Source organism: Ovis canadensis, chromosome 2, assembly GCF_042477335.2.
Source record: "Ovis canadensis isolate MfBH-ARS-UI-01 breed Bighorn chromosome 2, ARS-UI_OviCan_v2, whole genome shotgun sequence".
In the NCBI taxonomy this organism is placed as follows: domain Eukaryota; kingdom Metazoa; phylum Chordata; class Mammalia; order Artiodactyla; family Bovidae; genus Ovis; species Ovis canadensis.
In genome coordinates, this window is record NC_091246.1 from 24,621,047 (window position 1) to 24,647,737 (window position 26,691).

The 26,691-nt window shown below is 47.0% G+C and overlaps 1 long non-coding RNA gene across 1 annotated transcript; it reads left to right on the top strand.

Annotated features, from left to right (window-relative positions):
• Positions 1-1,352: 1,352 nt before the first annotated feature.
• Positions 1,353-18,308, top strand: LOC138434519 (uncharacterized). Its single transcript, XR_011254818.1, has 3 exons — positions 1,353-1,532; positions 10,989-11,090; positions 16,234-18,308. It is a non-coding gene; the product is annotated as an uncharacterized lncRNA (long non-coding RNA).
• The last annotated feature ends 8,383 nt before the right edge of the window (positions 18,309-26,691 follow it).

The window sequence follows — 26,691 nt, forward strand, 5'->3', positions numbered from 1 at the left end:
CTGGAGAATTCCACGGACAGAAGAGTCTCACAGGCTACAGTCCATGGGGTCACAAAGAGTCAGACATGATGAGGGACTAACATCACTACCGCAACTACAATTTTTATTATGTCATTAAATTGATGTACTGTAATTAACCCAACCATTCTTCTGCTGTGCATTAAGATACTTTTCCATTTTCACTATTCATCTCACCTTTTTGATTTATTTTCTGGAGACTATCTCTTGTTAGTGGATCCCAGGTCATATGGTTCAGCTCTGTTTCTGGGCTCAGGATGGATGACCCTGTAGTTCCCACCAGGCTCCCTCTTTTGCTGGTGCCTTGGGCAGTATGCTGCTGCTGCTGCTAAGTCGCTTCAGTTGTGCTCGACTCTGTGCAACCCCATAGATGGCAGCCCCCCAGGCTCCTCCATCCCTGGGATTCTCCAGGCAAGAATACTGGAGTGGGTGGCCATTTCCTTCTCAAATGCATGCATGCATGCTAAGTTGCTTCAGTCATGTCCGACTCTGTGCGACCCCATGGACAGCAGCCCACCAGGCTCTTCTGTCCAAGGGATTCTCTAGGCAAGAATACTGGAGTGGGTTTCCATATAAGCAGTCACCAAATGAGCAAACACAGAGAGGAGCCTTCCAGGGCTCTGCCCTTTGGGGTTGAGGACAGAATCAGAGAGGGTGAGAAGAGGCAGTGGGGCCATGGCTGACTTCATGGGGACATCATGAGGAGGACAGAGGCAGGGGGTGTGGATCTTGTCAGGCTCACAGGGCAGGACCTTCTGTCAGCAGTAGGTTGCAGGCAAGGCTTTTTCTGATGAGTCTTTAAAATAAAAAGCATTGATGAGAACTTGCTTCCAGGGCAGGTTATGACAATTTCTAACTCATACCATGAATGGGGGTTGAATGTGGCAACTTTGTTCTTGAGAGGGACAGGCTGCTGCTGCTGTTGTTCAATTGCTAAATCATGTCCGACTCTTTGTGACCCCTGTCTCCCCTGTCCTTCACCATCTCCCAGAGTTTGTTCAAACTCATGTCCATTGAGTTGGTGATGCCATCCAACAATCTCATCCTCTGTTGGCCCTCTTTTCCTCCTACCCTCAATCTTTCCCAGCACCAGAGGCTTTTCCAATGAGTCTGTTCTTCACATCATGTGGCCAAAGTATTGGAGCTTCAGCTTCAGCTTCAGTCCTTCCAGTGAATATTCCCAGTTGATTTCTTGTAGGATTGACTGGTATTTGATCTCCTTGCTGTCCAAGGGACTCCAACACCACAGTTCGAAAGGATCAGTGTTCAGCATTCTTTATAGTCCAAATCTCACATCTGTACAGGCTGGTTCCCCTCATTACACAATGGACTTTGCAGTTTACATAACCTTTCACTCCCCTCTGTGTGGGAGTTGCTGCGTTTGAAAGGAGAATGGCCCCACTGTGGTCGAGGTGAGAATCTCAGCGCTGCTTCTGCATCTCTTGGGCCACCCACACCTGCCAGTCTCCTGACCTCCCTGAGTTCTCCACCTGTGCTGTCTGCATCTTCTCCATGTAAGTGCCAACGCTTCAGAGGACTTGCTGTGGGAAACAGCAGATTCGTTCAATGACTTCATTTTGCCCCGGCTGGGGCAGAGGAGTTGGGCTCAGTGTATATACTCTCTAGTAGATTTCTGGTAATCTCAAATGTCTTAATTCTCTGGGTTCATTTTTTTTTTTATGTCCACAGTAAACTTAGTGAAATGAAAGTCTACAAGCCTTTAGTGAATTGAAACTTTTATGCTAATAATTGTGAAAGTAGGTCAGTTTTAGAAAAGAAAAGCTGTAAACCAAACAATTAGGAGAAAAGTATTTGAGAAATTTGACATACATGTGTGTATTCTGCGGCTAAAAACAGTTTCCCTTCTTTGCCAAATGAAATAGAATTTTCAGAGAAACAAAACACAGTTTTTGAAATTAAAAAATAATTCTCGTCTATGTTTTGATGACAAGAATGTCCACTGCTTTTTTGACTATTTTTTAAGGAAATCTTGGGAGCAATAGAGCATTAAATGTTGCAGAAGAAGATCTGGCAAGCGTTCAGCTGACGTGCATTTGCTGAATTGTCCCCAGGGAAGATTTTTGTGGGAAAGCACTGGCTATAAATTGAGGATGCAGTTAGTTTTTGTGGAAAAATTTAGCTTTCGTTTCCACATTGGAAATGAGTCCTTGGCACTCCCCTGTAGCTTCTAAGTGAAATGCGTGGGGTGTGATGCTCACTTTCGCATGTCAAAGTTCTCCAGGGAAGGGTTGAATCATGAAAGGCAGAACTGGAATTGACATGGCTTGTTTGCGGGGAATGACAGTGGCCTGAGATCTAAGTAGGGAGAAGCCTGTGAGGTGGCTCTGGCCATGTGCTTAGGGTCCCCCTCTTCTTTTGGATGATGCTGGCTTGTGCACTAGAGGAAAAACATCTCCAATTTCTTATTCTGCTCCAGACCAAATGAAGGGAATCCTCATTCCCCCAGACAGTAACGAACAGGCCAGGGCTTTGTATCTGGAATAAAGTCCAGGCTATCATCCCGATAGCAGAAAGGTCTCCTTTCTTAATCTGTATCCTTGGAGGGCTTCTGGACCAAGGTTTCTAAACTGTGGCTTGAGAGACATGAATGGGTGTGAACAGAGTTTATATTTTTGCTTTTTCACATGTGAAGAGCAGGGTAGAGGAAGTCTGCTACGTGAGACCTCTGTACCACGGTGGGGCTCTTCTCTCCACGTGCATGGGGCTGCCAGGTTGGTTGCACCTCTCTCCAGGGTCAGAGAGAAGTCTGAAAGCCACTATTCTAGGAAGAAAGGCTCTGAGCATTTTATCAAAGGAGATAAGCTCCTCTTGAGTGAAAATGATGAAACCTCCGAAAGTTACAAGATTCTGGAGTCAGCCAGGATCTCTTCCGAAGATCTGCAGCAAGGACTCTAGCTGCATGTTCCTGCAATATCTGTGCTTCTCATTACCCGTGGAAGAGCTTCACCATTTCTCTTAGAGGAGTTGAAACTATACCCTGGGGCGTCACTGAGGAGCACAGTTTCTGTCTTCCCTCCCAGGAAGCATTTGTTGAGGACTGGCGAAGGTCACCCAGGGTTGAAGTCATCCAGCCTGCTGGCTTCTGTGAGAGGCTGGTGCACAGTGCCCCGACACAGAGCCTGCCCCTGGGAGATGCGGGCTCAGGAGGAGACAGCTGGAGGAATAGGTGTCAGCCAGAGGAAGAGGCCTGGATATTCCCCCACACTCCCCTCCATGTGTCCGTCTTCCTTCCCCACCTCCTTGCAGATCCTTTCTGTACCAGACAGCCCAGCTCTGGAAGAGCCAGGGCCACGTCACTTCCTGCCCCACACATTGCTTCTATATGCCTTCCTAGTAATCCCTCATCCTTGGCCCTCTGTTCTGTTTACTTTCTACACTGGGAGGACTTGGCTGAGCTCGTCATCTGTTCTCACGTTCTTCCCCTGCTCTGTGAGCCTAGCTTCCTATCACCCTCATCCGAGCTTGCATATTGCCTTTTCAGGGACCCTTTTCCTCCCATCAGGCCTGAGTCCTGTTCCCCCTCATTGTTTCTTTCTCCTGTTGGTTGCCTTCCCCACTGTTCTGCTTGTCTATTGCTGCTTGAGCTTTCCTGGCGGCTCAGACCGTAAAGAATCTGCAGGAGACCCAAGTTCAGTCCCTGTATTGGGAAGATCCTCTGGAGAAGGGAATGATTACTCACTCCAGTATTCTTGCCTGGAGAATCTCATGGACAGAGGAGCCTGGTGGCTACAGTCCATGGAATCACAAAGAGTCGGACACGGCTGAGCAACTAACACTTCCACTTTTCATTATTGCTGCCTAAACATGTACTGCAAAATTTAATGGTTTAAAATGGCAAAGTTACTCTCTGCCAGGGTGCTATGGCCCAGCTGCCCTTGCTAGAGTTTCTGATGCGGTTGTAATCAGATGGTGCCCAGGCCTCTGGTCACCTGAGGGCTCCATGAAGGGGATGATGCCTTAGTCCACAAGCCGGGGGAAGGGGTTGGTGGTCAGCTGTTAGCTCCCACCCACACGTGGTCTCTCTCTGTGGCTTTGGCTTCTCACAGCCTGGCGGCCAAGTCCCAAGAGCCAGCATCCCATGAGCCTGGGGCAGCTGGAAGCCCTCTTCTGACCTCACTTCTACTGGATGAGCAAGTCACTGAGGCCAGCCCGGGTGCCATTGCAGAGGATTAGAACCCTGGCTGGGGACTGCCAGGCCCCACTGCCTAAGAGTGGTGGTGGGTTGTGAGCTGTTGTTTAGCCATCTTTGGAAAATACAACCTGTCACTGTGCCGATCACTGTTTTCATTTCTTTCTTTTCTTGCCCATCCCAGTGGGTTGGAGGCTCCTGGAAAGCAGGGTTCCCACACCTGGACATTCATGCTAAAATGAAAAAAACAAACAAACAAACAACTCCCTGTTGCATTTTGAAAGGAAGATAAAACTCTGGTTAATGTCAAAGGAATAACATTTTAAAAGAGGAAGTACAGGCATAATTAACTGGGATTTCTGCTAAACAGGGGCCAAATAGTTAAGGGCCAGCACTCCTTTGCTCTCATCCATTCATTCTTTGTTATTTAATTAAAAAGATATGGTGTAACATTTCCATGATTTGCCAGAAACAGCCCTAGGTGCTGGGGACTGAAAAACACTTAAAAGCGACACCTCTGTGTTCTCAGGGGTGAATTTCCTTGTGTTCTCATGGCAGTAATGTTTCTTGTCTGTTATTGCTCCATGCCAGGCATTGTGGCAAGACTCCCACACACACATGGATCTGCTGAATTTTTACAACTGTGTGGGGTGCAACAGTCCCACTTCACAAATGTGGACTCAGGTTTAAAGAGGCTAAGTGGCAGCCTTATTATCTACAGCTCGTGTTCTTCACCATATTTTGTGATTGGCCCCCATAACCCTGTGTGATTGTGTCATGGGCCCCCATCATCCTGTATGATTGTAAGATGAGCCCCATCACCCTGTATAGTTGGGTCATGGGCCCCCATTACCCTGTATGATTGCATCAGTGGCCCTCATCACCCTGTATGATTGTATCAGGGGTCCCCATCACCATGTATGGGTGTGTGAATGGGCCCTATAATTAAATGTGTGTGCCCAGGTTGCATGTCCTAAGCTACTGCTCCAGGCTGTGTACACCAAAGCAGCAAGGCTGGGAAGAAGGAAGTGAGCAGGGCCCAGAGGGTGGCTGGGGGGTCCTGTGGGTAGGTGGTCCAAGGCAGTCTCATCTCCTCCCAACACGAAAGAGTCTGGAAATGAAGCCTGGCCCAGGGCCACGAAGGCATCAGGCTGTCAAGGGATTTGTATAGAGCTAAACTGTGTGGTGCCAAGTTTGTTTATTCTTGGCTGAAATGACTTCCTTTTTTTCTGAAAAAAAAAAAAAAAAAAAAAAAAGAGGCCCATGACAGACATGAAATATTTCTTGCAAACAACTCAGTGCTGTGCTCAGGCCCAGTGACTCAATGCCATGTGGATTATATTTCCTATAAAATGCTCCAGGGGTGACAAATCAAGGGGAAAAGTGTTGGAAAGGAGACTTTTGGAAGTAGGTTGTCCCCAGTGTAGACATGTTATTTCCCCACACTCTTTCCTGTGGAGACAGTGGCAGAGTGAGAGGGAGGCAGGGTGGGACAGTGTGAGGCAATGCCTCCCGCCTGTGCTCTGGGGACCTGGGGCGTCTGCACAAATGTGAGGGCTTAGCACTGCTTCTTGAAGCATTTCTTTGCTTGGTGGGTGTGTCAGCTTTTTCACTCAGGGCAGCTTAAATGGCAGAAACTTACTGTCTCATTTCTGGAGGCTGGAAGTCTGGGTCAAGGTGCCAGTGGCTGGTTCCTTGCAGGCTGTGAGGGAGACTCTGTTCCAGTTCCAGGAACTTGCTGATCCTTGGCTTGTAGACATATCATCTTAATCTCTTCCTTCACATTCACACGGCATCTCCTTGTGTGGGGGTGTGTTGCTGGGTCCAAATGTCCCCTTTTAGCATGAGGACCCAGTCATATTGGACTAGAGCCCACCCTAATGACCTCATCTTAACGTGATTAATAGCAAAGACCCTATTTTCAAAGATCAGTTCACAGGTCCTGGGAGTTAGAATTTGAACAGATCATTTTGGGGAAACACAACTCAATATATCCCAGAGGTTGTTTGAAGGTTTTCCTCTTAGGACGTTCCTGGTGGTCTAGTGGTTAAGAATTTGCCTTTCAGTGCAGGGGTCGGGGGTTTGATTCCTTGTTTGGGGAACTGAGACCCTACACGATGCAGGGAAACTAAGCCTACTCTCCGCAAGTCTTGAGCCTGCAAGCTCTAAAGCCTGTGCACCACAACTAGCGCGTCCACGCCCTGCAGCGAAAGATAGTGAATGCTGCTCTGATGATGCCACGTGTTGCAACTACGACCCAACACAGCCAAATAAATCACTAACGAAACATTAAGAATTGTTCCCCTCTCTACTCTGTCCCTTCTCTTTCCTCCACCCACCCTGCTCATAAAAACGCCCTCACCACATGTATCAGGATACAGGCTGAGTTGCTCTAGCAAAAGGAACCCCCGCTAGACTAGTACAGCTTTCTTCCCCTCTTGTGGCACAGGGCAGAGGCAGTGGCATGGGCCAGCAGGGAAATTTGCTCTCTGGGGTCACCAGGGATATCAGACTCCTTCCTTTTTCCTAAGGAAAACCTTTGCAACAAGGCGCCTGCCTCAGTGTCCCCTGGATGGCTTCCTAAAACAGACTGTTGGGCTCCCCTTGAGGTCCACGTTGTGTGCTCATACCCTTCTGCCTTTGCAGACAGGTGGAATTGACTGCGGGCTTCTGTCTTCTAGCTGGCCTGCCCTCTAGGACTGGCAAGCTTGGGAATCTGCAAGCCCAGCTCCCTGCCACAAATCAGAAACCACGTTTATGCATATTTATGAACTTACACGCATACATACATTTGTATCTATACTACATTAAAAAATGCTTGCACATAGGCTGGGTTAATGCCATTGAATGTCCCTGTTATTCTTTTAAGGAAGTCTGTACTGTTCAGACAGCAACGTCACAGAGCCTTGGACCTTCTCAATCCATCAGAGCCGTCTGCATGACCTTACGTGTAACAGAGGTTCTGCGGTGCCGTCTCTGGAAGTCCACACTACAAGAAGGGCAGACAGACTGACCTTTGGGGAACTGTGAGGGCTCCCTGGGTGTGCCCCACTTCTCTGCTGCTTGTGACCATGACTCCTCTTCTGTGTGTCCCCAGTATATAGCCATCCATGTTTGCCCGTTGCTTGAGGACCAACCATCCCCTTAGATGTTTGCTTCAACCACATTTAGGGAACAAAGGGCCTTGCCTCCTGCTGGGGTCTTTTCTGGAGGCCTGGAGTGGGTGGAGACCCTTCAGCAGCCTTTCTCCCTCGCTCAGATAAAGGTTGGTACCCCGGTCTAGCTCCCAGACATCAACTGGCCCTTTTTAGCATGCTGGTGGTTCAGACAGTAAAGAATGTGCCTGTTGCACAGGAGCCCCGGGTTTGATCCCTGGATTGTAAAGATCCCTAGAGAAGGAAATGGCAAACTGCTCCAGTATTCTTGCCTGGAAGAGCCCATAGATAAAGGAGCCTGGTGGGCTATAGTCCACGGGGTTACAAAGAGTCAGACACGACTGAGCAGCTAACACACACACACACACACACACACACACACACACACACACACACACACACGCTTAATCTGGAAAACAGCCTGAGGCCCAAACTGTGATAGTGCTTTGCTGGGATTGCAAACTGGAAAGCAGGATAAAGGAGGGAAGTGACTGAAGATAGCTGGGATGGAGAGTAAATGCTGGGGTACCGGCCTCACCAGCCACAGCTTCATCACTAGCACCACCGCCTGCTCCCTCTTGAGGACTGACAGCAGGGGCTTTCAGAATGGTCTGTGGTCATTTAGGGCAGAGGAAGGAGAGAATTCTCTGCCTCTTGTCTCTCCAAGGTGAACACCTCTCCCACTGCATCCTCCCTCATCCCCTCCTCCCTCCTATCCCCTCTTTCCCCCACTCCCTGCACCAGTATGGACCTCTACTGTCCTTATGGGGAGTTGGAGCCACAGGTTCAGCCTGGTCAAGGTACCAGTATCAGTGGGTAGATGACTCATTGCTGCCAGTGAACTCATGCATGGGGCCCCCAGATATGCAGTGATGGTGGCAGTTTGGGGGACCTGAAGGATACAGGCATGGATTAGAGGTGTCACATTAGTGGACCTCCTTAGAAAGCTAGGGGGGAATCAGAAGTCGTTACCCATAGCTTTATTCTCAAGTATAAATACTCATGAAAATCACCTGGGCCCCATTCTGGAAATTCTGGCTAATTAGATCTGTGTTGCCCCTTGATCTTCATTTTAAATAAGCCTTCTTAAAACAATATGGAGGTTCCTCAAAGACTGAAAATAGACCTTTCATATGATCCAGCAATTCCACTCACGGTATATACCCAAAACAAATGACAACAAGATATTGAATAGATACACGCATGCCCATGTTGATTACAGCATTTTTCACAATAGCCAAGATGTGGAAACAACCTCAGTGCCTATCAGTGGGTGAGTGGGTGAAGAAGACGTGTTATATACACACAAAGGAATATTATTCAGCCATGAGAAAGAAGGACATCTTTCCATTTGCAGCAACACAGATGGAACTCTAGAATGTTAGGAGAGATACGTCAGACAAAGACAATACTGTATGATATCACTTATATGTGGAATCTAACAAAGCCAAACTCATAAAAAGAGAGAGTAAAAGGGTGGCTGCCTGGGGACAGGGGTGAGGGTAGCAGGACAGATTCTGTTTAAGGGTTCAGTTCAGTTCAGTTCAGTTCAGTCGCTCAGTTGTGTCCGACTCTTTGCGACCCCATGAATCGTAGCACGCCAGGCTTCCCTGTACATCACTATCTCCTGGAGTTCACTCAGACTCACGTCCATCAAGTCAGTGATGCCATCCAGCCATCTCATCCTCTGTCATCCCCTTTTCCTCCTGTATAAGGGTACAAACTTACAAAGAGGAGTTAAGCTCTGGAAAGCTAATGAACATTATAGTGAGTATAGATAATGGTTTTGTACTATAATCATCAAACTTGCTAAGAGGCTGAAACTCAGTGATTCCAACCACTAAAAAGAAAGGATAATTATGTAATGTGGTAGAGATGTTAGTTATTGCTATAGCAATCACATTTCAATAAATAAATGCATCAGATTAACGTGCTGTGCATTTTAAATTTACGCAATGTTATATACTGAATTTATTTCAGTAATGAAAAAAAAAAAAAAAAAGCCTTCCTAGAGATGTTGATTCCTGAGGGTCACAGATGACAATGGTCCATAGTCTTTCCTCACATCCAATATTTCCCTGTTCCCTTACAAGGAAGATATCATAATCACCAATTACTGCTTAACTAATTACCCCAAGTGCAGTGGCTTGTAGCAGTGACATTTACTACTGTGTGATTTCTGTAGGTCAAGGATCTGGAACAAATGGTGGTGGGGCAGACGTAGCTGAACCCCCGCTTCAGAGACGCTTAAGATGTTGGCAGAACTGTAGTCATTGTAAGGCTTGAAGCAAGGAGAATGTTGGTCTTCACAGGTAGGAGTCAATGCATTTTGATCTGTCAGTTAGAGGCTTGGTTTCCTGCTATGCAGATATCTCCAACACAACAGAGCATTTGCTTCATTAAATGGAGCAAACCGAGGGAAGGGAGTTCAAGCAAGATGGAAGTCAAAGATTTTGTGGCCCAGTTTTGGAAGTGGTATCCTGTATTCTGTTCATCAGAAGCAGCTCATCAGGTCCAGTCCCCATGCATTGGGAGACGATTATTCAAGAGTGTGAATAACAGGATATGGTGACCACCAAGAACGATTTCAGAAGCTGCCTACACTGGCCTGCCCGCTGGCCCACAGTGATTCAAGTTCCTCCTCCAAGGTCCTTAAAAATCTCATCACATAGCTCAAAGTCAAGAATCTCATCATCCGAGTAAGGTTCAGGCTGTGTGAGGTTCCTTAGGCGTGGTTGTTTAAGTCTAGCTCTTCTGGATTAGAAGAGCCACAAACTAAATAGACAAGTCATCTGTCCCAACACACACTGCACGTATTGGAAGGACAGTCTTGAGTAAAAGATGTAGACACTTCTGTTCCAAAAGCGGGGGGCAGCACTCAGTTCAGTTCAGTTCAGTCGCTCAGTCGTGTTCGACTCTTTGCGACCCCATGAATTGCACTGGTCTATAGCCATTCTGAAATCCAGTTGGGCAAATGTTAGAAGTTCCTTGATTGGGTCTCAAGGCCTGGGGGAAATTTTCTATGCCTTTGGCAGCACTTCTGTGGCTCTTGGTTCCATCTTCTTAGTCATTTATTGTTTCATCAAAGATTAAAGGTGTTTGCCTCTGAGCATCTCTCTGCCCACTTTGTACCAGCATAATTGGGGAGGGGGGCCCCCAAAGCCTCTTTTTATTGTGTTCTGTCTCTGCCTCTTTCAGTTTAAGCTGAAAGTGTATTTGCTTTTCTCAAACACTTTTTGGGTCTTCTGTGAATCTCACTGGGACAATCTCCATTAGGCAATTGCCACCACCACAAACCTCTTTGAGATAAGCCCTTCTCTCCCTTGGGCTTCTGCTGAAACAGATGAGGGAGAATTCCTTCAATTTTCCAGAGGCACTGTTGTTCAGCTGAGAGGAAATGTCTGGTACACATTTAGTCTCTTGAAAGGGTCCTCTGTGTATCTCAATAGTACCTTGATGCTTTGATCATTCTGAAATCTTAAAAAGATTGTACAGTCTCACTATTGGCTTTATTTCTGGATCATTTTTGAAGGTTCCTTAGAAAGCTTTTCTTAACTGTAGCATCTTTTACAACTAGAAGAAGTGAGAATTTTCAAAATCATCAAGTCTTGGTTCCTTTCTGTTTAATAATTTTTCCCCCTATTTATCTCTTTCCTTTCATAAAGCTTGAAGAAACTAGGAAATACATTCAACATTTTGCTTGGAAATCTCCTGAGCTAGACCACGCCGTTCATTTGGTGCAAGCTCCACCTTCTACATAACTGGAGGTAAGCTTTCTGTTGCTGTGTAATAAGGATCCCCTCTTCCTCAGTTTTCTCTACTGTGTCCCTACAGTGTGTTTGCTATAGTGCAGCCTACATCTGTGCTAACAGTCTATTTAAGGCAGTTTAGGCTTTCTTCACCATTCTTCTCAAAATCCATCCAGCTTTTACCCACTGCCCAGTTCTGAACCCACTTCTACATTTTTAGGTGTTTGTTGTAGCAGCACAATACTGGTACTAAAATCTGTCTTGATTATCTATTGCCGTATAATGCATTAACCTAACCTTTGTGTCTTAAAACAGAAGCATTTATTTCCTCAGTTTCTACTGCTCAGGAATCTAGGCACAGCTTACCTGTGGCCTTGCTTCAAGGTCTCACAGGCAGCAACGCAGGTATTTCTGGGGCTCTGGTCATCCCAAGGCTTAACTGGGGAAGGACCTTCCTCCAAGCTCATTCACATGGTTGTTGGCAGGATCTGGTTTTTCACAGGCTGCGGCCTCAGTTCCTTTCCATGTGGGTCCCTTGTCTGTGATAGCTTGTTTCATCAAAGCAGTAAACTGGGAGGGCCAGAGAGGGTGAGAGCAAGGCTGAAGTCAAAGGTTAAACTTGGAAATGGTGTCCTGCCATATTTGTCATATTCCATTCATCAGAAGTAGATCACATCAGAAGTAGTAGTGCGCGCGCACACACACGCTCACAAACACACACAGCAATACACATAATACATATAAACACATATGTGCAAACACACATATACTCACACAACACACACACACATTTAAAAATACACATGCACACACATACACTGACATACTCAGCTCCCCACACACTTGCATACTCACACACACACTTGCATACTCACACACACACACACGTGCCCACACCTGTGTGTGCTTAGTCACTTCAGTCGTGTCCAGCTCTTTGCAACCCCACTCTCTATAGCCCGCCAGGCTCCTCTGTCCATGGGGTTTCCCAAGCACTACTGCTGGAGTGGGTCGTCATTTCCTCCTCTAGGTTCATGAACCCACACATATTCAACACACAAGACAGGGGCTTCCCTGGCGGTGCAGTGGTTAGGAATCCACCTGGCAATGCAGCAGATACAGATTCGATCCCTGGTTGGGGAACTAAGATCCCACATGTGGAGTAACTAAGCCTGAGCTGAGAGGACTGAGTCTGTGTGCCATGGCTAGAGAATCTGTGTGTCACAACAAAAGATCCCATGTGCCGCAATTAAGACCCAACATAGCCAAATAAATAAATAAATACATGTTAAAAAACCCACAATACATGCTTGCACACACACACATACACACATGTGCTTACATGTAAACACTCACTCAAAACCCTGCCCCCCACATGCTTGCACACAATACACAGGCATACATGCACACAGATGCACATATACACACGCACACTCACACACGCACACTCACATGCACACACACACACACACACACACACAGAGGGAGAGGGTAGGAATCCTGGAACGTAGAAATCACTGGGAGCCATTTCACAAGCTGCCTAGCACAGGGGTCAGGCGGTGAGGAGGCCCGTCTGCACCCTTTTCCCTGGAGTTTCTGGGTCAGGAAACCTCTTCTCCTTTGGCTCCTGTTTCCTTGGGGAATGGAGCTTTCCCTGGGCCTTTAGTAGCAGCTGGGGGCTTTAACTCCGAGATGGCATGCCCAAGGATAACACTATTGGTCGAGCCAGGCACTTCACTGTAGTCGTGGCCCGGGAATCCCTCCCATGTCCCTCTGTGTGTCCCGGGCATCCTCACAGCAAGGCAGCTGGTTTCACAGACAAGCATCTGAGAGTGAGCTAGGAGAGAGCTTCACAAAGCACACACCATGATGTCTACTGAACTCTACTGATGGAGGCAGGCCTGGAAGTCTCCCTAGGTCTTGGGGCTGGATGTGGGCTCCCTCTAGATGGGTGGGTTGTGAGATCACAATAAGAAGAATGTCTGGGATGGGACAGGGTAAAGACCCTCTGTGCAAACTCACTCTTCCCCACTAGCCAATCAGATGGTTTAAACTCATCCCCAAAGGGAGACATTCATTTATTATTGCTCCTCCCAGAGAGAACACTCACAGGCTGAGAGATGGGCTGGAGACCCGGATTCACAAGACCTCAAAGAACAGGAGACTCAGCCCAGGGAGGCACTGTGGGGAGTGCTTCTGGGGACACGTGAGATGTTTCACAGAGCCAAGCAGAAAGGACTCGGTCACTCTCCGGCCCGGCTCGCTTCATGTCCGTGCAGGTGGCTGACTCCCCTTCAAGACTGGCCTTCAGCCAGTGACTGGGTGGTGGCTGACAAGAGCAGAGGTGCCTTCAAGGGACACTGAGACGTGGGGGATGAGTCACTGGGTGGTGCTCCCACCAGACAATCCTGACCTCCCAGGTCCTCCTCGGCACCCAGGGGTGGCAAGGCAAAGGTGGGTCCCTGGAGCATGGGGCAGAAATTCCCCATCTGGTGTGTTTGGGACGTGGTTCTGAACCATGTCTAAGTGTTTTCCTGAGTCTAGGGCCTCGCTGTAGTTTTGCAGATCCTAGTAAGTGGGACAACCATGGCATGCATGCTCAGTCATGCCTGACTTTGCTACTCCATGGACGGTGGCCCACCAGGCTCCTCTGTCCATGGAATTTTCCAAGCAAAAATACTGGAGTGGGTTGCCATTTCCTATTCCAGGGAATCTTCCTTACCGAGAGACAAAACCCACAACTCTTGCATTTCCTGCATTGGGAGGCGGATTCTTTATAACTGCAGCACCTGGGAAGCCCTAGACAGGTGGGAAGCATGCTGTTTCTGGGTGATCCTCAGAAAAGTTGTCCCACTGGCCCATAAGAAGGAAGGATGGGTATTGCGAGACCAGAGCGGGCTGACAGAGCTGGCAGGACCTCAGCTGAAGTGCCCAGGCCAGATGCTGCTCCCGTCCTAGATTCCTGGTCTGCAAATCCGGGGCTGTGTCTCACTCTCTGGCCCTCCCTCAGTTCTCCTGGGCACTGGGGCCATTGTCTGGTGTGCAGATCATTAACAAAACATGCTAGGTTGCAAAACGTTGATTCCTGAGCACTTTCATTAGGTCCATCTGCATTTCCCAACATCTTCCAGCTGGCTCCCTCTCTCCCTCTGCTCTGGCGTCAGGATCTTCTCTTTCCAGCACACAACCATCCTCCTGTGACTCTTTTCTGGGATCCCACTTGGCAACAGTCCTCTCGACAGAAACAATAAAAGTCTTTGTCTGCCTTCAGAGAAGTCCAGGAAACTTCTGAACCTGGGCTGAGAGATGATTTTCTAGTTTTATCCTTTCCCCTCATTAGCTTAGTATACTTAAGAACTCTCTATTTTGCAAAACGATAATATTCTTTAATGAATCCTTTCTGGAATTGTACATTTGATAATGGGCTTCCCGGTTGGTGCCAATGGTAAAGAACCACCTGCCAGTGCAGGAGACGTAAGAGATACAGGTTCAATCCCTGGGTCAAGAAAATCCCCTGGAAAAGGGCATGGCATCCCATTCCAATATTTTTGCCTGGAGAATCCCATAGACGGAGGATCCTGGAGGGCTACAGTCCATGGGGTCCTAAATAGACACAACTGAAGTGACTTAGCATGCACACACACATGCACATTTGATGATAGACATCCACTGATAGAAAAGCATTGTGCTAGGAGATTCGCCTACACTGACTATATAATCCTCACAACAGGTAAACTAAGACATAGAGAGACTAGACTGCAGTCAGCAAGGAATAATTCTCCAAAGAGCAGTGGCAAATTCTGGGGCACACTTACCATGCAGAGGTGGATTCCAGCTCCTTCTATTGACTGTGGGCTGACTTCAGTGGCAGGAAGGATGGTGTGTGGCTTTAAGGCTAGATCAGAAAATGCAATGCAGCTGCTTCTTGACTTTATTTCAGGACACCTGTGTTCCGGGGCTTCCCTGATGGCGCTAGTGGTAAAGAACCCACTTGCCAATGCAGGAGGCAAAAGAGATGCAGGTTTGATCCCTGGGTCAGGAAGATCCCCTGGAGAAGGGCACGGGAATACCCACTCCAGTATTCTTCCCTGGAGAATCCCATGGGCAGAGAAACCTGGTAGGCTACAGTCCAGCTGCCTCAGAAAAGGCCACAGTTCCAGATGTCCCAGCCACATCCAGTGCCCACTGTTCAAGCGAGTGATCTTTCAGATGTCGGCAGCATCTAGGCCACCCCAAGCTATTCCTGCTGAGTGCTGGCCAAGTTGAAGATTTATGAGCAAAATAAATGTGGTGGTTGTTTAAGACATTACATTTTGCAGTAATTTGTTGCCCAGCAATAGATAACCAAAGCACCAGGGCTGAGAGTCAAACCCAGGTCTATCTCTCGGGGACCCCACCCAAGAAGCAAAGTATAAAGAGGAAACTGACCATGCCTCTTGTTCTAGGTCTGCTGCCCAGATTTATCTGATCACCTTCACAAAGCCAGAGACACAACAGCCATTGGTGATGAGGGCTGCCCTGCTAACACTGTTATTTCCCATGGTTTCTAGGAAGCCACTGTGGCTCTGGTTCCCCGGAAGTCCCCTGCCAGCCAATGGAGCTGGTTGCTTAGAGGAAAGGAGATAATCAGGGGGCACCTCACCACCTCTCAGGGCAACCAGGGAGAATATCTAGACCTGGAAGATGGTATTGTTTCCCTGGCCTTTGGTGCCCCACTTCAGAAACCTCTGGCTTTTTACAAGTATTTCCATCATCCTGTCCCCATGAGAGATGGGGTTGAGATGGAGCTGGTGATTCATTGTTCCAACCCTGTCATTTGGGGTTGTAGCTGCAGAGACCTGTGCTGAATGTCTTAGCCCCACAGCCCATCAGGGGTGATGTTCACATCCCAACCTTCCCTGGCCAGCCCTCTGGGGGTCACTGCCATCTGGAAGTTTAGGGACAGATGCTTTGGTGCAGCAGTTCAGGTGCATTTGGAGTGCTGAATTTCACAGTCTGGACCTATTTTTACCAAGTTCAGGTCCTTGGAATATACAGCTGTCATTATAAGATTCTGGGAACCCCAAGCACTGTTGAAGGCATGTCTTATATATGCAGTGAATATTGTATTAAAAAACACATAACATACATTTTACCATCTTAACCATATTTAACTTATCTGCAGAGTACATCATGAGAAACGCTGGACTGGAAGAGACACAAGCTGGAATCAAGATGCCGGGACAAATATCAATAACCTCAGACATGCAGATGACACCACCCTTATGGCAGAAAGTGAAGAGGAACTAAAAAGCCTCTTGATGAAAGTAAAAGAGGAGAGCGAAAAAGTTGGCTTAAAGCTCAACATTCAGAAAACAAAGATCATGGCATCTGGTCCCATTACTTCATGGGAAACAGATGGGGAAACAGTGGAAACAGTGTCAGACTTAATTTTTTGGGGCTCCCAAATCACTGCAGATGGTGACTGCAGCCATGAAATTAAAAGACGCTTACTCCTTGGAAGAAAAGTTATGACCAACCTAGATAGCATATTGAAAAGCAGAGACATTATTTTGCCAACAAAGGTCCATCTAGTCAAGGCTATGGTTTTTCCTGTGGTCATTAATGGATGTGAGAGTTGGACTGTGAAGAAAGCTGAGCGCTGAAGAATTGATGCTCTTGAACTGTGGTGTTGGAGAAGACTCCTGAGAGTCCCTTGGACTGCAAGGAGATCCAACCAGTCCATCCTAAAGGAGATCAGCCCTGGGTGTTCTTTGGAAGGAATGATGCTAAAGCTGAAACTCCAGTACTTTGGCCAGCTCATGCGAAGAGTTGAGTCATTGGAAAAGACTCTGATGCTGGGAGGGATTGGGGGCAGGAGGAAAAGGGAACGACAGAGGATGAGATCGCTGGATGGCATCACCAACTCTATGGGTGTGAGTTTGAGTGCACTCCGGGAGTTGGTGATGGACAGGGAGGCCTGGCATGCTGCGGTTCATGGGGTCGCAAAGAGTCAGAGACGACTGAGCGACTGAGCTGAACTGAACTGAACTGAACCATTTTAAAGTGCATGGTTCAGCAGTGTTCAGTACATTCACATTGTTGTGAAACAGATTTACAGAAGATTTTTAGCTTTCCAAACTGAAACTGTCCTCATTAAATACCAACTCTCCACTATCCCCTTCTCTCAGACCCTGGAGCCCACTATTCTACTTTCTTTCTCTCTCTCTCTCTGTGTATATGTATTAGTCACTCAATTGTGTCCAACTCTTTGTGACCCCATGGGCTGTAGCCTGCCAGACTCCTCTGTCCATGGGATTTCCCAAGTAAGAAAGCTGGAGTAGGTTACCATTCCCTTCTCTAGGACATCTTCCCAACCTAGGGATTAAACCTAGGTCTCCTGCATTGCAGGCAGATTCTTTACCATCTGAGCCACCAGGGAAGCCCTTTCTGCTTCTGTGAATTTTACTCTTTCTGGGAATTTTTGTAAACGGAATCACATAGTATTTTCCTTTTGTGACTGCTTATCAGTTGACAGAACATCCTGAAGGTTCATTCTGTGTCAGAATATCCTCCCTATTTAAGGCTGAATAGTATTCCACTGTATGTATCTATCACATTTTGTTTGCCCATTCATTCATTCATTGGTGGACATTTGGTTTGCTTCCACCTCTTGGCTATTGTGAATCATGCTGTTATGAACATGGCTATGCAAATGCAATGTCCTTTTTGTGTTCCTTTGGCTTGTAATGGTGGCCCCTTTCCTCCTAGGCAGACTCAGAAGAGCTTGGACCATCAGCAGTTGGCTGTTCACGGAGTCAAGGCTGCAGCCTGCACTGTAGCGACCTGGAAAGAAAGTGGCTCCGGCAGCTGCCAGATGTCCTCACACTTAAGAGGTCCAGGTGCCACGAGATACAGCCCATGAATTACCCATAACTAGTTTCCTGACAGCCATGGTTGTCATCCCACCTGTTGCAGAAAAGAAGTCTCAAGTTTCTTTGGCCAGGTCGGCTTAAGTGTTTCCAGCACCAGTGTTTGCAAATACAGTTGCAGGGCCTATGCCTCTGGGCCTCCCGTTGGATTGTCTGCTGAATCGTAAAAAGACCCAGGCGGTTTGAGAAATCCTGATGGAGCAACACAAAAGAATACTTAGAGAAGCCAAATTTATTGCAAATAGATATGAAGCCTTCTAATCTGATTGTATATCTGTGTAAAATTGTTCAGCAGCGTGGGCCAATAAATACTAAGCAGAGTGAAAAACTGGCCGTAAAGTTTGATAGGCTGTGGGGGCTTGCATGACAGATGGGGTGGTGGGTGGGTGGGTGAGGGAACTGGGCTCAAAGGTTAATGCTCTGGGTGGCTCTCAGACCTCCAGGGCAGTCTGGGCATTAAGACATATGATAGCCCAAGATCTCTTTCCAGAGCAAAAGTAAAGACTGCAGGCCGCCTGCAATGATAAACGAGAGATATGAAGGAGAGAGGGTCATAAATTGTGGAGTTTAGGAGGTGTTAGGATGCAAAGAGCAGTGGGGAAGTGAGAAGAATCAGACTGCATTTCCCGTAAAATATGGTTTCACTCCCAAGTCAGTCTCATGTTGTGTGTGTTTGCAGCACACTTATAAATACCAGATTTGCGGCACTGCTCTGGAAATGATCGGTGGCCCTAGGCAACACTGAACAGCTCAGAGATGACAGCAGTGCTATCAGAACCAGGAAACAAGGTGTGGTTCCCATTCAGCCCTCGGCAGCCCTCAGAGAGGAGCGCTGGGTAAGCAGGGACAGCTGCCCCACACCCAGCTCTCAGCACCTCCGGTTCCACCTGCCTGGCTCTTGCTGGGGCTTTGCCCTGCTCTACCTGCTTGCCCCACGTGACAGCCTGACAGATGCCCGTCTGGCTGTAGATTGAGGGCTGAGAGCTGCTGTAAAGACTGCTGGGCTCTGCCTGGTGTGTCTCAGAGCTAGTAGGACACCCTAGACGACGGCCAAGCTCTGGTTCCCTCCTGGAGGCTCTTTGTGGTCATGATTTCGTCATCTTTGAGTAATGGTTTGGATTGCAGCTTAAGCAGGAGGAGAATGATCACAGGAGCAGCAGTTCTGGCTTAGTTATCCCCCAGAGAATTGCATTTGTGCAGGAGAGAAATTCGAAACTAAATTCTGTGTATTTAGAAGTGAACAGAAAGGGGAGAGCCATACAGCAGAGCTGAGTATATACAGCCGGAGTGGCACTTGGAGGGAAATTTACAAACTATAATCATGGATTAAGAAGCATACAAGTAAAAGAATTTGAATCAAGTGCTAACTCAAGAAGCTAGAAAAAGGCCAGCAACATAATCCTAAACAAAAGGAAAGAAGGAAGAAAAACAAACAAAAGTAGTCCTTTTTAAAAAACAAGCGAAGGTAGTCTTTAAAAAGTCAACTATTTTTATTGAAGTATAGGTACTTTACAATGTTTCAGATGTATAGCAAAATGATTCAGTTATTAACATATACTTATATATAAACCCTTTTGCAGATTCTTTTCCATTATAGGTTATTACAAGATACTGAATATGGTTCCCTGTATTATTCAGTAGGTCCTTGCTTATCTGTTTTATATATGCATGCATGCTAAGTCGCTTCAATTGTGTCTGAGTCTTTGTGACCTTGTGGACTGCAGCAATCCAGGCTCCTCTGTCCATGGGATTCTCCAGGCAAGAATACTAGAATGGGTTGCCATGCCCTCCTCCAGGACATCTTCCCCACCCAGGGATCGAACCTGTGTCTCTTATGTCTCCTGCATTGGCAGGCAGGTTCTTTACCACTAGCGCCACCTGGGAAACACATTTTATATTCAGTAGCTGCTGCTGCTGCTAAGTTGCTTCAGTCGTGTCTTACTCTGTGGGACCCCAGAGATGGCAGCCAACCAGGCTCCCCCGTCCCTGGGATTCTCCAGGCAAGAACACTGGAGTGGGTTCCCATTTCCTTCTCCAATGCATGAAAGTGAAAAGTGAAAGGGAAGTCACTCAGTCGTGTCTGACTCTTAGCGACACCATGGACCACAGCCCACCAGGCTCCTCCATCCATGGGATTTTCCAGGCAAGAATACTAGAGTGGGTTGCCATTGCCTTCTCCATATACAGTAGCGTATATATGTTAATCCAAAATTCCTAATTTATCCTTCCCCTTTGCCAATGCTGAAACATGAAATAAGTGAGAAACACGAACCTAGTAGTTAAGATCCATGAAATCTGAGAACTGGTCATTCTCCCCACCACTTATATAGGCCCAGAACCTTCTTGCAAACCTGATCAGGGAAAGAAGAGAGCAGATGCAGGTTTAGAGGTAGAGAGTGCTCAAATATGAGAAGTCAATATATGAATTTTATTTCAATCCATTTGGAAATCTAGACTTGATGAATTTTTCAGAAAGTCAAGTCCATTAAACTGTATCAGAAGAATTCTGAATGCACCTAAAATTACAGAATAAATGGAAAATACAAAGTTCTTTACCTCTATGAAAGGCACTGTCCTCACACAGGTTTTAAGACTCATGTGACCTTAAAGGCAAGGCCCATTCTCACAATAACATATATTTTCAGAGAATTACAAAAGAGAGAAAGATTTATATGCAACTCTACAAAGACAGAAACACATTTGAGAGTAAAGATGGACAGAACAAAAATGTATGTAAAATAGACATATAGTAAGTATTATATTTTTGAGCTTCCCGGGGGTTGCTAGTGGTAGAGAATCCACCTGCCAATGCAAGAGACATAAGAGATGCAGATTCAGTCCCTGGATCGGGAAGATTTCCTGGAGGAGGGCATGACAACCTACTCCAATGTTCTTGCCTGGAGAATTCCATGGACAGAGGAGCCTGGTGGACCACAGTCCATAGGGTTGCAAAGAGTCAGACATGAGTGAAGTGACTTAGCACACGTACACGCAAGTATCATATTTAATGGTGATGTTTTGGAAGCATTTCCATTATCATCAGAAAAAACACTTGTATGGCTATCACGAGCACATGTATTCAACGTATTTTGTACGATCTCAACCAAAACGGAAAAATAAGACAGAGAAATATTTAAAAGGGAGACACATGATTTTAATTATCTGCATGTAAAAAGATCCAACATAGTAAATCATGCTAATTTTAAACTCTTATAGTTTAAGTAGCTGGATCCAAGATAACTTTACAAAACATAATTCATTTTCTAAATGCCACCATAAGGATAATGTAAATTTTCAGAAAAAATCGTATTCATATTATTGCTGAAAACTGACAATATCATGTAATATACATAAAAAGGGGCTTCCCAGGTGGCACTAGGGGCAAAGAACCTGCCTCCAGTGCAGGAGACATAATAGAGGCAGGCTCGATCCCTGGTCGGAAAGATCCCCTGGAGGAGGAAATGGCAACTCGCTCCAAAATTCTTGCCTAGAAAATCCCACGGAGAGAGGAGCCTGGTGAGATTATATAGTCCATGGGGTGGCGGAAGAGTTGGATATGACTCAGTGACTACACAATAAGAACAGCACACTATATTCGTAGAACACTAAGACTCTTTGGAAAGATCTAAAAGAAGACTTGAACGAAGTGGGAAAGGTACCCTGTCTGTGGGTGGAAGACATTGCTACCAGGCGGCCTGTAGCCCTGGAGTCCCTCTCAGAGGAAGGCAGTGGTCTCCTTCCAGTGTAGCAGGACGGTGCCCTCGCCAGAGTGCACTGGGGAAACGACATACTCTGCACCCCAGCTCCTGGACCAGGGCAAAGCCGACTGCTCCTCACCACCTTGGGCCCCCCTCATTCCCTCTCCGCTCTCACCAGGCCTCCTCCTGGGAAGGAAACCTGCCTCGGGAGGAAACCTTGGGAGGAGGGAGACCAAGGCCTTCCGTAGGGCTAGGAACTATCAGCTCATTTCCCAGTGGGGAGAACTGGCCCATCCTTTGGAGACACTCATGTGATGAATAGACCTTTTGAGAGGTCAGGGTGGAGGGAGAGTCTCGTCTTGGGGAGTTTTCATTACCTCACCTGCACTATCGGCCTCTCCTTTGACTTGGGTTTTTGCCCTCGGGGAAGGGGGCATTGTGGGGAATGGTAGAGCTGCATGGGGGCGGTCCCAAGGCCCTGATAATGTCTGTGGAGACTTCACTGGTTCTCAGCCCTGGTGAGCTCACCTCCAGAAGGTCCTTGACCTCATGACTGCAGGGTATTTTCCTGGCTTTCTGAGCTGCCGAGATTAACTACGCTTTTCCCCTCATTAGAAACCAGTCTTGCCTGAGGTGGGAGGATCCTGCAAGCGTGCAGACCAAAGGGCTTTGAGAGCTCACAGTGAGCATTCCTGGAGCATCAGCCTCACTTGGCCATGATTAGGGTTTAGCGATTGCTCAGACTGTGGGCGGGGCTGCTGATATACATGTTTCCTTTTTGGTCTGAAGTCTTTTTTTCCCCAGTCATGAGAGTGGAAATGTTGGAAGTTTGGTTCATTTGGAAGTTGAAGTGAGGTTCATCACTCTTACACCTCAGGAGTGGTTGTTAAAATGCACATCCCTGAGCCCATCTCTTAACAATTCTAATAGACTGTGTGTGTGTATGGTATGTGTGGTGTGTGTATATGTGCGTTGTGTCTGTGTGTGTTATTTATGCGTTTGTGTGAGTGTTCTGTGTATGTGTGGTATGCGTGATGCATATGTATATGGTGTGATGTATGCGTGTATGTGTGTATGTGTCTGTGTGCAATGTGTATGTGTGTGGTATGGTGTGTGCTGTGCATGTATGTTGCATGTGTGTGGTATGTATTCATTTGGTGTATGTATGTGTAGCATGTGTGTATGGTATGTGATGTGGTGCGTGTGTGGTGTCTATTTGTATTGTGTATATGTGTACAATGTGTGGTGTTTGTGTGTGTGTGGTATGTGTGTTCTGTGTATGTATGTGGTGTGGATGTGTGGTGTTTGTATGTATGTGTATGTGTATATGTGTGTGTGGTGTTTGTATGTATGTATGTGTGCTGTGTGTGGTGTTTGTGTATGTGTGGTGTTTGTGCATCTGTGGTGTGACATGTGTTATATCTATGTGTGGTGTGTGTGTGATGTTTACTTGTGTGTTGTACATGTATTTGGTGTACGTATATGCTTATGTGTGTGGCATGTGATGTGGTGTCTATATGTGATGAGTGTGCGGTGTGTATGTGTGTTCTATGTATGTGAGGTGTGTGTATGTAGTGTATTCATGTGTGGTGTGTACAGTGTATAAGTGATATGTATATGGTGTGTTTGTGTGTGTGATGTGGATGTGTGGTGTTTGTACATATGTCTGTGTGTGTGTGTGAGAGAGTGTGTGTGTATGTGCTGGAAGGCGGCAGGAATCTTCACTTGTTACAGTGATTCTGCTACGGAAGCTCTGGAAAACACACTGCCTCAAACCCAGTTAATTTTCATTCGCAGATTATATACTAAATGTTGCTGAAAAGTGGGGAAACAAAAGGAGCCTGGGCAGTCTTTTAGAGAAATAAACCCCAGGCTTGGTGGGATGCTGGGTCTCAGTAAACTGGGGCCTCTGCTTCCTGCCCTCTCGTGAGAAGACTGGGGCGGCGCAGCCTCCAGCTCCAGTCTGTTTGTCCAGGGAGTGGGGAGCTGGTGCAGTTTGTCAAGCAGTGGGGGTCGGTGGTCACACCAGCCCTCTGTGGTTAGGGCCGGTGAGTGTCAGCAGGCGGGACACTGTTTGGACAGAAAGGACCTGCCTTTCGGTCAACACTGCAGCATTTGTCTCCCGCCGCCCCCCGTGGGAGTTTGTTACCGGAAGTCTTTGGCGCTCCCAGGGCAGCCAACACTCTCAAGACGAGCTGCAGGCAGCTGCTGGGCAGGACTCCGGCGTGGTTCCATTCTCTGGCTTGGCCAATAAGTCCAAGTCGACTTTGGTTCAAAGAATATTTCTAGTTGTCTACAGTAAGTGTTAGTCGATCAGTAGTGCCCGACTCTTTGCAACCCCATGGACTGCGGCCTACCAGGCTCCTGTGTCCATGAGATTTTCCAGGCAAGGATACTGGAGTGGGTTGCCATTTCCTTCTCCAGGGGATCTTCCCAATCCAGGGATCGAACCCAGGTCACCTGTACTGCAGGCAGATTCTTTACCGACTGAGCTACAAGGGAAGTCCTAGTTGTCTATAAAATAACATAATAATAGCTGAATTCTTCCACCTAACAAAGTTTCAATATTGGCACTTTTAAATACTCTGGTCTTTGGACATTTATTTAGTCTTTATTGTGCAATATTTGAGTTTGTTGTGTTTGAGTCCTCGTTTAAGACTTTCTTATGAGACATTATCTTTTCTGATATGATATATATATATGTTTATATTTATATCTATTCCCAGGTGGCACTGGTGGTAAAGAACCCTCCTGCCAAGGTAGGTGATTTATTATGTGTAGGTTCTATCCTTGAGTGGGGAACATCTCCTGAAGAAGGGCATGGAAACCCACTCCAGTATTCTTGCTTGGAGAATCCCTTGTACAGAATAGCCTGGCAGGCTACAGTCTACAGGCCTGCAGAGTTGGACATGACTGAAGTGACTTAGCATGCATGCATGCCTCTATCTATGCATCTATCTATCTATCTATTTCATATACTGTATGCCTAACTGAATATAAATGGAATGACCTGCCTCCTCTCCGCACCAGCCCCCCCAGTTCATTTTCCTATGACGGTGTTGTCATTATTTGAAACATGAAGTGCTTCTCAAATGTCCCTCAACCTAGTGATTCAGTCTGCCAGCTCCTGGCTCCCTTTTCATCAGTCTGTGGTGGGCTGGCTGTATTGCTTTTGCCTTTCGGTGCCCACTCAGCTTGTTCCTTATGCACTTCCCAGCCCACTCAAGAGAGGTGTGCCCTGGGCCAGCTGCCTGTCCCCACCCTCAGCGAGGTTGTTCCTCATCTTCTGTGGTTAACTTTCATGAGGCAACTTTGCCCGCGTCCCAGCACCCTCACAGCCATCTCCCTCCCCTTACCTCCTTTCTGGGCTGTCCCTCTCTCTAGAATGAGATCACAATTCTTTAAAGAAAGGACTAGAAGGTTGTCCTTGCCTCCTTCCACCTCTAGGGCTTACCAGATGCTGGTAGCAGCCTGGGAGCAGGTTGGGCTGCAGGTTACTCACTGCTGGGGCCTTTGCTGTCACTGACACCGAACAGCAAAGGGAACGGTGCATTGATCTGAAAGCTCCAAGGGCCCCCTTGACCCTGCAATCCTTTGACTTTCAACTCCTGCATATCCAGGGGCTTCCCTTTAAGTGCCCAGTGTGCATGACATAGGAGGGCAGAGCCTGCCCAGCTGCGGTGGTGGGCTCTATTAAGTTCTCACACCCCATACAGCACCCCAGGCAGGCTTGGGAAACCCGAGGCCTTGGAGGTAACAGGGTGTGGAGTCTGAGCACTTTTTCCCTAATAATGATACAAAAAGGTTCCTTCTGGAAACAACATTTAGATAACTTTCTAGTCGGAGAGGAAAGAATTCTTTAGTTAAAACATCTTTTGTGTTTACCCTTTCCTCGTTTCTGTGTTTTCAGGGAAAGTTGGAAAGAAAGAATTGCTTCTGTTGTTTGATGAGCAGCCTTTGCCATGCAGGTGGAGGAAGGCTGTGGCCCAGGAAACAGGCGAGTGTACAAACAAAGCATCTGCTCTATAAATAGTTCCCTCCCCCACCAGGCGTGACTCAGGGGACCTGGGCCAGCGGCTCCAACTTTTCAGGCTGACAAATCCCTTGTTGCTTATGGAAACATGGCAAAAGCAGCTTGTAATTTTTTATTCTCCATTCTTGTTTAGGCTTTGGAGAGGGAGAGGGATGACTTTCCTTCCATGTCAGATTATAACCCACATCACTGCTGATCTCGAAAACCATCGGAAGACAGATGTGGAAGGAATGGAGCTCTGCGTCCTGCAGTTCCAAAGTCCTGAATGAGCAGGATCCTGGCTCCAATAGAAGGAAAATCATGCATAGGGGCTGTGAACCTGTAACCTTGCCACTTCCCCTGTTGATTGGAGATGTGATCTTGGCAACAGGAAAATCATCTTCTCTTTTGAAAACAGTGATTATTTACAGGGAAAGTGTAGGTTGTTGTTTGTTGCTTAGTCGCTAAGTCGTGTCTGACTCTTTCGTGACCCCAAAGACTGTGTTCCACCAGGGTCCTCTGTCCATGGGATTTCTCAGGCAAGAATACTAGAGTGGGTTGTCATCTTCTTCTCCAGGGGATCTTCCCAGATCAAGGATCAAACCTGCATTGGTTCTTTACCACTGAGCTACCAGGGAAGTGCCTTTCAGAGTTCTAGTTCACTCTGAATGGTTTCCTTTATAATTCTGTGTATTTCATTAATTTAAAAACCTTATGCCATGAAGGTATCCATAGACCTTGCCAGACTGTTCTTCGAATCCATGCACAGAAGGTGTTGGGACCCTGTGGGAGGGGTGCACTCTTGGACTGGAGGAGGGCGGAGGCTGTGCAGGTCCTGGCAGAAGTGCCTCTGTTGCCCTCCATACCAGCATTTGCAGTGAGGGGGGGGCGGTGACCCTCATTAGCTATTAGGACAAATTATATGCCTATTCTTTTATGTACAGAATAATGACACAATTACATGTGTGGAATGTACATGGAATTTTGACTTAGATGAAATT